We start from the raw sequence: 13,089 nt of genomic DNA on the forward strand, positions 1-13,089 counted from the left end.
ACCGGATAATCTACTATAGATCTCATCCGAGCGTGGCCACGCATTCACAGTCATCACTCCTCGAGTGGCCTTAAGATAAAATATGACTTAAAAGGACAATCCCGTTGACCTATTTTCTTCATTCGATCTGAGATCACAATGACCGATAAATGCTCATCGGCCTCCTTTTACGGTGCGACCTAGAACAAAAACCAAAGCCACCGGAAAATCGTACCAACTCAGACAAATAGTCACCGGTCTAAAGAATTGACTCAAAGGAATAAATAGAAATCCTTGCCACGACCTAGCAACAAAAGGACTCTATAAACGGTCGCTGTCCGACAAATTGTCTCACAATATGCCTATGTAATCGACCAGTCAACACTATGACCATATGACAGTCGTGTGGATGCGGGCCCACGGGGGCGAAAAGCGAGCAAGCTTTTCTTGTGCATTTGTGGAGTCGCCACCAATTTATTGTGGAAAATTGGAAACCGTTCGAATACCTCGTGCCATGTCAAGACACAAAGTAGTGACATGAACACCAAGAACTCGTTACCCTTAGCATTCTATGTCTAGAATGACTCTCGTGGATGCCAATGAACACGGATGTTCACATAGATCTGGAGTAAGGGGTGAGGGTACATATTAGGAAGCTCTTTTGATCGAACACCTAATCCCGCCCGCCTCGATATCGGCCTCTACAAATGATTAGGGAAATTGTTATACTCGATATGTTGTCGATTTATATGCATGCAATGCAACATTGATTAGAATAATCCTAGCATGTGAGAATTAATACTAAGTCGGTTATCACGTAATTTAACATGCAATTGAGTCGAAGTAGGAATTTAAGATCGATTACATGTGGGAGGCATACAAGCAATGCGATAAAAGAAATACAATAAAAATACAATAAAGGAAATTACAATAATTACATTGGATTAATTGATTTATGTCGAAAATACATTTAAAACGGACAATTTTAGAAAAGAAAAGGAACACAAATTAACGAACAGATTATTAGGTGATAATACGATTAATAGTAAATTAAATACGTAAACTAATAAACTAGGTCAAGGCGTAAACGGAGTTGAGAGCGAACTCAACCGAAGTAGATGAGCTGCGTCCTTTGCAGAAAAGCGCGGCAGACATTGCGTCATTCTGAGCTCGATTCGGGCCCGTGTGAAGCGGAATTGCAAATCGTTAATATTCATTGGTGATTTTAAATGCTTGATTATATTATTTGACTCAGATGGAAGTGATTAATATATTGTTTACATATGAATTGGTCATAGAAACAATAAAAGACGGATAAAAATTAATTAGGACAAATCAATTAAAAAGGTTAATTACGGGATTAATGATACAAATTAACAAACTACTCAAATTAATTAGGTTATTAATGACGAACTAATGATGACAATGATAATAAACAGATGAAAATATATCAAGAATGAATTTCAGAGACTCAATATTGATGAATCAAACTTCTAAGAACCCGAATTGATTTCAATGACGAAAACCCGCAAATATGAATTATGAGGGATTTAAGTCGGGATTTAAAAGATGAATTAAATATTGATGATTTACATGTTAAATATATTATACTAGAATTATCGTGTCAATGAAACATGAACAAACAAAGACAAAACAAAACAAACAGACGAACAAAAGACGAAGGAAGAAGAAAGGAAGCAGGAACTGCGGCAACCTCAGGAAGAGGCGCAGCAGTTGCTGCGTCCTTTCTCGACGTTTGTCTCCTGTTAATCTGTAAAAAAGGTTTAAAACAAGGTTTTATAAATCGGTTTTGAATGTGTTTTCGACGTAAACCTTACAATAATGATTACAAAAATAAAGTACAATAATAAAAGATGGGATTTACACCCTCAGACTTACATGTTTGTCGAAACGAGATTAACTAAGTTAACGTTTAGTGATGCTCGACTCGAATGTACGACGAAAGTGCCCGCTAAGAGGAAATTAGACAAAGTTGATTGATGTGGAGTTGGTCAAATTGGTCGGTCATGCAAAACAAGGCTGGTACTCAGAAGCATCCGAGCTTACGTGGTCGAAAGTTCAAGCACGTAGACGCCAAAAAGCAGAAGCGTGGTCTTAGAATGCAAAGGGAGAAGAGAAGGGCGGACACTCGAGTGAAGAATATGAGGACCGAAGGTCCCTATTTATACTAATCACGGAATTAGGGTTTAGGAAAGGAGAGAAAGATCCGGAAACAACCGACTTAGGTTAAACACGGAAACTTGGACAAAACGAAAGCCTGGGGAAAAGGCGCAGCAGGTGCTGCGTCCCTTGGAAGAGGCGCAGCACTTGCTGCGTCCTTTCCCCAGCGGTTTCCTCCTGCGTAAGAAAGCGCGTTTGACAGTCTGTCGTATTTTAGGCATAACTTTCTCTAAACGACTCGGAATAAGGTGATTTTGGTGGCGTTGGAAAGCTACGAAAGAGATCTAGAACTTTATGTGAAATAGGCCAGACCCAAAAAAGTTGTTATGACCTCGTAAAACGGGCCTAAAGGTCGGGTTGTCATTTTAGCTAAATGAAATGCACATTTTGTAATGTAAACTTTAAGTTTAGCCCAAAGAAGTGACATAGGACTCAAAATGAGATATACTCACAACATTTTATGACATCTTAACCTTAGGTAGACAAGCACATTGCTTTTGACTCGGGATTTGACGGTTTTAAGAAATGAAGACGGTTTTTGACCCGGACACCAAATGTACTCTAATTACTGCCAAAGCGACCGTAATGACACCTAGATGACAACTATGAGGTAGACACAAGTGTTTGAGCTATCACTTGACGATAAACTTACGAATTGTCATAAATCGTTCCGTGTACCAAACATACGGCCCAATCATCACCGGGTGGCTTGCGGGAGGTGCAGAAATGAGGTATCTACAGAGCCCCCACTTTGACTGAGGCTTGGACAAGGCAAAAGTCAAAGTATAGCCATAAGGTCAATCGAAGATTACAACCTGACGACTACGACGACGCGAGGCGGTTCAAGGGGTCTGAACCAAGGACCTGTCGTCAGGAACATTTTAAAGTCTGTCGACTATCCGGGAGGGTCGTTTAAAGACCATTAGACTACGTAAGGAGGCTCGCCAGCCATAAGAAGAGACCATACCTGAAATTCCTTGATACTCCAGGGGAATTAAAACGCGATACTGAAAAGAGGCAGTAGGACGTAGGCAGGAACTGCTGGGAGAAATCGGCTTAGGTCATCTTTCAAACAAACTTCGATAAGTCTTGGGGTCGATGTTGATCTCCGCGTATTGAGAGGGATGATTGTGTGTCCGTGTACTCTCGCTGGGGGAACATAATCGGGAACTGATCTCCATGTCTCGAGAAGGACAATTGGCTATCCGTGTACTCTCGCTGGGGGAACAGAATAGAGGTGTGTCGAAACACCTGTCAAAGAATATTCGCTCGTTGTGGCAAGCGAGGTCTTGATAAAGTACCGCTTCTGATACTTACCTGCATGGTTAGTAGCCACACAAGAATGCAATCTAATATATGCACGTTAGTGATTATCACATGGACCTCGAATGAGGAAACACATAGGTTTTTTCAAAACTTGTTTCTTTATAAAAGTTGTTTAAAACTTGTTCAAATAAATTTGTCGTTTGTAATGCGTTATGCATATTCAAATGGGCTTTAGACATAGGGCTTGTCATGACACGGACCTTATACGGACGTGAAATATAGACTTAGGTTGGACACAGGGATAACTTTGACAGACTTTGCTTAAATATGCGCAACCCCTTGCCAAATATGGGTGATAATGCATATCAGTTCCAAAGGTAGAAGAATTGCAAGAAAGATGAAGGCATATAAAGGCAAGGCATAAGCCGTGGATCATCTGTCTACCTGGACATCTTTCACAACCGTTTGCTGTAAAAGAGAGCCCTCTTGAGGCACGATAACTTGGAGAATCGATCTAAGACCTTTGACATTATCCGGACCGAGTACTAGCTTGACTCAAATGAGAAAGGAATAAAGGAAGGGTGGCATCTCGGAAGAGAAGCCCCCAGGATGAGAAGATGACTCTGGAATTTTGGTAAAAGAGACTGGGCGACAATAAGGAGCCCCCAGTATAGAGGTGCTAGTTGTGGAAGGGATGTTAATTGAGGTTGGAAGGTTGGGATGGAAAATTGAGGTTGAAAGTTGGGATGGAAAATTGAGGTTGAAAGTTGGGATGGTTGTGTCCTTGAGGACTGCCTACGTATTCACGTGAAGTGAAATCAAACCATGCTCGTAGTTCAGGTTTGGTTAATTTTATTTGGGTGTTGTGGTTGTATCCTTCTTGTGTAAGAAAGGACTGCCTACGTATCCACCTGAAGAGGTGAAATCAAACCATGCTCGTAGTTCAGGTGTGTGCCTAAGCTTTTGTTGTCAGGACCTTAAAGTGCATGGGTCACAAGGGTAATATTCCTTTGGTGACTCGAAGAATTGATTTGAGATAACTCCCTCTGATCATAGACCAAAGAGGTATAATTAGGTTTGTAAAAATTTCCTTGTCGCGTGAGCACACTCAAAGATGGATCCTAAGGATGGATATGGGCATGTCCCGTTCTAAGCATCAAAGTATTTCAAGACTCCATCTCTGGGTCAAGGTGAAACTGAATTGGATATTTGGAATATGGAGCTCGGTAATAAGAGGCTTTGATGAACAAATCTCTGGAGCTTGATTTTGTGGAGTTAAGGCTTGAAGGGGTTATGGCTTGTAATGTGGCTTGGAAATGGAGTCTCTTGGCTTGATGTAGCCTGAGCACATAAAGGTAGGTTAAAATGACGTGGGTTCAAGTTTCCATGTCTTGGCCCTAAATGATGGGTATATTCGACGAGCTTGAGAGGATTCTCAAAATTCCTAACCATCTCCTTATAACGGTCTCGAGAAGGACTTAGGGTGTGTGATGTGTGAAAGGCTAAAAGAGGGTGCTAGCAGACCATCGACATTTTCTACTTCAGGTTCGGATGTTAACTTGGCATTTGATATTTGAATTCTCTTCTGACGCTTGATTTCAGCCTTGTTCTTGATTCAGACTCAGATCTTGGTCTGGAATATATCTCAACTTTTGCTCAGATACTTGATTCAGGTTTTTGAAGATAACTTTGACTTTGGATATCGACATTGACTGATTTGTTGAGCCTTATTCTTATTTTGACTCTTTTGTCTTGGGCTATAAGCATAACTACGACTTTGTATATTGATTTTGGGTATTTCTCTTGATTGAGCCTTTGTCTTTGATCATGGCTCATATTGTCTTGGATTTGATTGCTACCATGAATTTGGGTTAGACTAGCACCTTTTGATGTGAAAGGGGTTGGTCATTAGTAATGAGGTTGTTTATTGTGGGAAATGGGCTTGCCTTCCGTCATAGATCGTTAACAAGGGAGATGGTCTGGATTCGTCTTAGAATCTCTAGAGATAGGCTCGTTCTAAACTAGGGTTATAGTGAGGTTTCTATTGCCAGACATAGAATAGGTAAAGAAAAAATGAACACGGAGTCTTAGGTCCTCTACAACATAGAACGGAACATCATTTAAGTGTACTCACATTGATTGTCATGCGTTGTTGTTCATTTTAAAATATCTCAAATCAATTCTTGTTGTCGCAGGAAAAGGATAAAAGAAGATATATGATAGAATATGTGGAGTGAAAATTGTATTTTTATTGAAATGAATAATGAATGTATTTAACGTAGACTCGAGAAGAGATGTGACTCGTGGGACATCCCCCAGGTTGTCACTAGAAATGGAAATTGACACGAAGAAAGACACTAGAACAAATATGAGATAGAAAGCCTAAGACTCGGACTCGGACTTGGACTTTGACGCGATCTTAGATCTAGACTCGTAATCATCGGCCCACGCTTGAGCGTTTTCTCTTCCAGCAATTGGCTTCGGTATCCGGCTTTGAGCATTCACCCATTTGAGCACCCCGTCCTCATCATTGGGAATACTAGAAGGGTAAAGGCCCAAGAGACCTTCCTGTCTTTGAAGAGTAAGACACCCATGAGGGTCATTCTTTTCTCTTAACGGATCGAGGGTCGATACAGATATCTTGCCATGATCGAGCATATAGTGGATGGTATATTTGAGTTTGGAGCATTCTTCAGTGTCGTGTCCATTACCCCTATGGAATAAGAAGTATTGAGAACCGTCCCAGAAGCGACCTCTCCTCTCGTACTTACGGTCTGGGGTTGGACCGATTAGTTGGATCAGTCCTTTGACAAAGAGTCTTTTAAAGGCTACCGTATAAGGCATGCCTAAATTGGAGTATGGCTTTGAATGCCGAGTTCCTCTTTCTGGTGAAGGTTCTATAACCTTTACATCGGTAATGTAGATTGTTTGATAGTTGGGTGTAGACGTGGACGGTGAACCTCCTTGGATGACTTCATTGATACGAACAATCTCTTCCGATAAGTTTTCAACGGTTTTGATGCCACCTTTCAAATGAGAGGTGTAAACAGGGTGTAGACAGTCAATAACGTCCTCAACCAATGTTGCCTCCTTCGACTGATCGGGTATTTTTGAATCTATTTTTCTTCTTTTCACCAAATGATTGGTGGGTCGTTCATCTTTTTTATCATCTGTGGTATTGAACTCCCTATAAGATCGCTTAACTTCTGGACCCAAACATTTCAGGAGTGAGACAAAAATCCTACCATCCTCAATCCCATCTTGTATGACATGCTTGAGCTTATAACAATCTTCGGTACCATGCCCCCTACCCCTATGGTATTAACAATACGAATTGCCATCCCACGATTTAGATTTCTTTTATGGATCTGGTGTAGGTCCTATTGGTTGAAGAAGACCTAGAGAGGATAATTTGTTCAAGGCTAGGGCATAAGGTATTCCTAGATTTGTGAATGACCTGGGAGAGTTGTTTAATTTCTTTGACGAAGGCTCCATGAGGTTGCCATTATTGATTTTGACTCCAGGATGAGAAGAACTAGGAATTGATCGCTCACTTTTTGCTTTCTCCACGAGACCATGAGGTTGAGGATTTGTCTGGACATTCTTCATCTTGAAAGATTGGGTCTTAAGCTTCTTATCCATTTCAGCAAATTAATTCCCCATGTTGGAAAGCCGAGAGTTTAGAGTATCAAGGGCTCCCTCTATCTTGGAAAGCATGAGCATTCCACTTTGGACATCGTCCTCCTTCAGCGCTTTGATTTCTTTGCCATCATGAGGATCAAGGACATGAGAAAAGTCTAGGAATGATTCTTCATCGTGTTTAGTGCTGTTAGACCCAAGAGGGTCGGTCCCATCAAATTGCTCCAAAAATGGTGGCATTGGAAGCTTGCCATCCTCGATCATATCCTGAATAATATGCTTTAGACAAAAGCATTCCTCCGTATCGTGTCCCCTACCTCGATGGTACTGACAATATGAATTCCCCTTCCACCTAGGCAGTATCTTTTCGGGATCCGGGGTTGGGCCAATTAGATGAAGTTTTCCTTGGGAAACTAATTTTTGTAGATCTACTTCATATGTGGTTCCGAGGTCAACGAATTCCCTATGAGCTCGTCCCGGCCTTCTGAGTAGAGTTTCCAAGAGGCTGACTCCCTTGTCTTCATTGGTCTTCTTAGATGGGTGAGTCGTATTGAAGCTATAACTTGGCCTTGGGGTATTAGAGGATGGTAAAGGTTTCATCATGTCTATCTTGTCTTCCATATTGGTGACATGAGTTCTCAGGTCTTCGACGGTGGCCTGAAGCTTAATGACTGCAGCACTTAGTTCTTCGACTTCGACAGATAAACATTCTTGAACACTTTCATTGGAAATTGCAGAATTCCTACCGAGAAGAAAATGATGCGCATTACAACTTGATTTGCATGGGATCACGCATACTAGAGCAACAAGCAAAGGATACATGGTGAGACGAGATTACTAGACCCTTGACTTGTGAATCCAGGAAATGTCGTGAGTGACTTCTCGTGTTTGGATTCACGGTGTTTGACCTTGACCTTTAGACTCGAGTGTTGACTTTGACAGAGTGACATTTATGTGGTTGACTTGATTGACGGGATTGGCGACACGTGTTAATTCTAATTCGCGTGTTTAAGACAGACTTAACACGAGGTTCGGGTATGTGTGTCCCAAACGTGTACTAGGAGAAATAAAGAAACGGATATGGGAATGACTCGATGTGTTAGCCTCGAGTGTGTGAGTCGAGGTGCGGAAATGTTTAGATCCTAATTGAGTTGGGGTAGGGAGTCCAAAATGACGGCGTGACGCCTTAGGACTTGACTTGAATTTGAAAAGACCCAAAATGTAAAGGAAGACGAGTTTATGACTCGACAAAGTTCCGACTAGGACATGGTCGGTTTGAATTTTGACTCTAACTTAGCCCAATTGAATTTACACATTTACATTTAAACGAATTGAAAATCTTTTGATTAAAACAATTTTGTTTTTTTTTGGACTCTTTTTTTTTTTAAATGGATTTAAGGCCCGAAGTTTGACTCGACATTTAGACAGAGTTTTGACAGGTTTTGCGCTAATATTGGCCTATTTCGAAAATTTTACATTTTAAAAGAGGTTTTGATTTTCACAAAATTCGTCATGGTTTTATTTAGAAATGGTGATCACATATGGTACAAGCATTTATACAGGCATTATAACGGGATGCTGAGTGCATTTAAAAGGGTTTTGGCTTAAAGGGTGGGTTGCCATACCGAACCATCAAACCCGGGGTCTGTGGAGAGGCTCGTACCAACAAGTATAAGGCTGATTCCTAGTCCATTTCCTCGAGTAGTGAAAGTCCTTGATGCAAACAAGAGTAAGTACCATGGTATGGATGACGTCAATCGCTATCCATCCTTAGGCCCAAATAAGAATTTGGACCGTCTAGACGGGACGATTGGTCGAATGGGTTGGGTTGGGCCTAGGAAGGCCGAATAAAACGGTCTAGGAAGACCGAGTTATGAAAATCGACAACTGTTTTGTATAAACTATCCCCTAACCTTGTTCAAGTTTCACCCTTGGCAACACGTAGGTGTATGATCCTCAGCGGAGTCGCCAAACTGTGGACGCGGGCCCACAGGGGCAAAAAGCGAGCAAGATTTTCTTGTGCATTTGTGGAGTCGCCACCAATTTATTGTGGAAAATTGGAAACCGTTCGAATAACTCGTGCCATGTCAAAACACAAAGTAGTGACATGAACACCAAGAACTCGTTACCCTTAGCATTCTATGTCTAGAATGACTCTCGTGGATGCCAATGAACACGGATGTTCACATAGATCTGGAGTAAGGAGTGAGGGTACGTATTAGGAAGCTCTTTTGATCAAACATCTAATCCCGCCCGCCTCGATAGCGGTCTCTACTTATGATTAGGGAAATTGTTTATACTCGATATGTTGTCGATTTATATGCATGCAATGCAACATTGATTAGATTAATCCTAGCATGTGAGAATTAATACTAAGTCGGTTATCACGTAATTTAACATGCAATTGAGTCGAAGTAGGAATTTAAGATCGATTACATGTGAGAGGCATAGAAGCAATGCGATAAAAGAAATACAATAAAAATACAATAAAGGAAATTACAATAATTACATTGGATTAATTGATTTATGTCAAAAATACATTTAAAACTGACAATTTTAGAAAAGAAAAGGAACACAAATTAACGAACAGATTATTAGGTGATAATACGATTAATAGTAAATTAAATACGTAAACTACTAAACTAGGTCAAGGCGTAAACGGAGTTCGAGAGACGAACTCGGCCGAACGCAGCAGAGTGCGTCCTTTGGAAGAGCGCGGCAGACGCTGCGTCATTTTCTGAGCTTCGGTCCCGTCGTGAAGCGGAATTGCAAATCGTTAATATTCATTGGTGATTTTAAATGCTTGATTATATTATTTAACTCGGATGGAAGTGATTAATATATTGTTTACATATGAATTGGTCATAGAAACAATAAAAGGCGGATAAAAATTAATTAGGACAAATCAATTAAAAAGGTTAATTACGGGATTAATGATTCAAATTAACAAACTAATCAAATTAATTAGGTTATTAATGACGAACTAATGATGACAATGATAATAAACAGATGAAAATATATCAATGAATGAATTTCAGAGACTCAATATTGATGAATCAAACCTCTAAAAACCCGAATTGATTTCAATGACGAAAATCCGCAAATATGAATTATGAGTGATTTAAATCGGGATTTAAAAGATGAATTAAATATTGATGATTTACATGTTAAAGATATTATACTAGAATTATCGTGTCAATGAAACATGAACAAACAAAGACAAACAAAACAAACAGACGAACAAAAGACGAAGGAAGAAGAAAGGAAGCAGGAACTGCGGCAACCTCAGGAAGAGGCGCAGCAGATGATGCGTCCCTTCGAAGAGGCGCAGCATTTGCTGCGTCCTTTCTCGACGTTTGTCTCCTGTTAATCCGTAAAAAAGGTTTAAAACAAGGTTTTATAAATCGGTTTTGAATGTGTTTTCGACGTAAACCTTACAATAATGATTACAAAAATAAAATACAATAATAAAAGATGGGATTTACACCCTCAGACTTACATGTTTGACGAAACGAGATTGAATAAGTTAACGTTTAGTGATGCTCGACTCGAATGTACGACGAAAGTGCCCTCTATGAGGAAATTAGACAAAGTTGATTGATGTGGAGTTGGTCAAATTGGTCGGTCATGCAAAACGAGGCTGGTACTCAGAAGGATCCGAGCTTACGTGGTCAAAAGTTCAAGCACGTAGACGCCAAAAAGCAAGAGCGTGGTCTTTGAATTCAAAGGGAGAAGAGAAGGGCGGACACTCGAGTGAAGAATATGAGGACCGAAGGTCCCTATTTATACTAATCACGGAATTAGGGTTTAGGAAAGGAGAGAAAGATCCGAAAACAACCGACTTAGGTTAAACACGAAAACTTGGACAAAAAGAAAGCCTGGGGAAAAGGCGCAGCAGGTGCTGCGTCCCTTGGAAGAGGCGCAACACTTGCTGCGTCCTTTTCCCAGCGGTTTCCTCCTGCGTAAGAAAGCGCGTTTGACAGCCTGTCATATTTTAGGCATAACTTTCTCTAAAAGACTCGGAATAAGTTGATTTTGGTGGCGTTGGAAAGCTAAAAAAAAGATCTAGAACTTTATGTGAAATAGGCCAGACCCAAAAAAGTTGTTATGACCTCGTAAAACGGGCCTAAAGGTCGGGTTGTCATTTTAGTTAAATGAAATGCACATTTTGTAATGTAAACTTTAAGTTTAGCCCAAAGAAGTGACATAGGACTCAAAATGAGATATACTCACAACATTTTATGACATCTTAACCCTAGGTAGACAAGCACATTGCTTTTGACTCGGGATTTGACGGTTTTAAGAAATGAAGACGGTTTTTTACCCGGACACCAAATGTACTCTAATTACTGCCAAAGCGGCCGTAATGACACCTAGATGACAACTATGAGGTAGACACGAGTGTTTGAGCTATCACTTGACGATAAACTTACGAATTGTCATAAATCGTTCCGTGTACCAAACATGCGGCCCAATCATCACCGGGTGGCTTGCGGGAGGTGCAGAAATGAGGTATCTACAAGTCGAACCTGTCATCTATCGCCTTACAATCTAGTCACTCTGAGCACTCTGAGACGTCACCTCATTAAGTAACTAGGGACAAAATACAATGTTAATCCAGTTCACTTAATAGGGTTCGACATTGTCTTTACAACCTATTTGGAGAAAACAAAGTATATAAATTCAGACATAAAACTGAATATAACGATAAATGCAACTTATCTTATATGAAATAATAAATTCAATATTTTGATTATTACATATCACATAATTTACAACAGTTCTGGCATTCGTCTCAACCCCATCGAAACTACATGACTATCATGTTCAGCTTGAGACAAAGGCTTGGTTAAAGGATCAGCGATGTTGTCAGCTGTCCCAACCTTACAAACTGTAATTTCTTTCCTTTCGATTAAATCTCTAATTACATAAAATTTCCTAAGTACATGTCTAGATTTTTTACTAGACTTGGGCTCTTTTGCTTGAAAAACTTCCCCACTGTTATCACAATACAAATTGATAAGATCCTCGGCGGTAGGAACTACCTTCAGTCCCTCTAAAAATTGCCTAATCCATACTGCTTCCTTTGCAGCTTCAGAGACTGCAAGGTACTCAGCTTCCGTTGTAGAATCGTGATCACGAGACTCCTTGAAACTTCTCCAAACAAACCGCCCCTCCGTTCAACAAAAAAAAAGAAAACCGGCCCGGGATTTCAAATCATCCCTATTGGTTTGAAGGCGGCATCCGTATAACCTCTTATACGTAATTCAGATTCTCCTCCAAACACTAAGAATGAATCTTTAGTCCTTCTCAAGTACTTTAGAATATTCTTGACGGCTATCCAGTGACTCTCACCTGGAGTTTTCTGAAAACGACTCGTCATACTCAAAGCATACGAGACGTCAGGATGAGAATACATCATAGCATACATGATCGATCCAACTGCGGAAGCATAGGGAATTGATTTCATGCGTTCAATATCCTTAGGCTCAGTAGGACACTGTGACTTACTCAAAGTGATCCCACTGCCCATAGGTAGAAAACCTCTCTTGGAGTTTTTCATATTGAATCGGTCAAGAATCTTATCGATATAGGCTTCTTGAGTCAATGCTAATATCCTTTTGGGTCTATCCCTATAGATCCGGATACCCAAGATACGCTGAGCTTCTCCCAAATCTTTCATTTGAAAGTGATTTCCCAACCACTTCTTAACAGAAGCAAGCATATCAACATCATTCCCAATGAGTAATATGTCGTCCACATAAAGAAGTAAGAAAACAACTCTACTCCCACTAAACTTCATGTATAAACATGGTTCCTCAACACTTTGAGAAAAACCATTCTATTTGATAACATGATCAAAACGATGATTCCAACTCCTTGACGCTTGCTTAAGACCATAAATGGATCTCTTAAGTTTGCATACTTTGTTAGGATTTTTAGGATTCACAAAACCCTCAGGTTGTGTCATGAACACTTCCTCTTCCAGAAACCCGTTCCGGAAAGCGGTTTTGACATCCATTT

The sequence above is a fragment of the Silene latifolia genome, unplaced genomic scaffold (genome assembly GCF_048544455.1).
Source record: "Silene latifolia isolate original U9 population unplaced genomic scaffold, ASM4854445v1 scaffold_214, whole genome shotgun sequence".
Taxonomy (NCBI): domain Eukaryota; kingdom Viridiplantae; phylum Streptophyta; class Magnoliopsida; order Caryophyllales; family Caryophyllaceae; genus Silene; species Silene latifolia.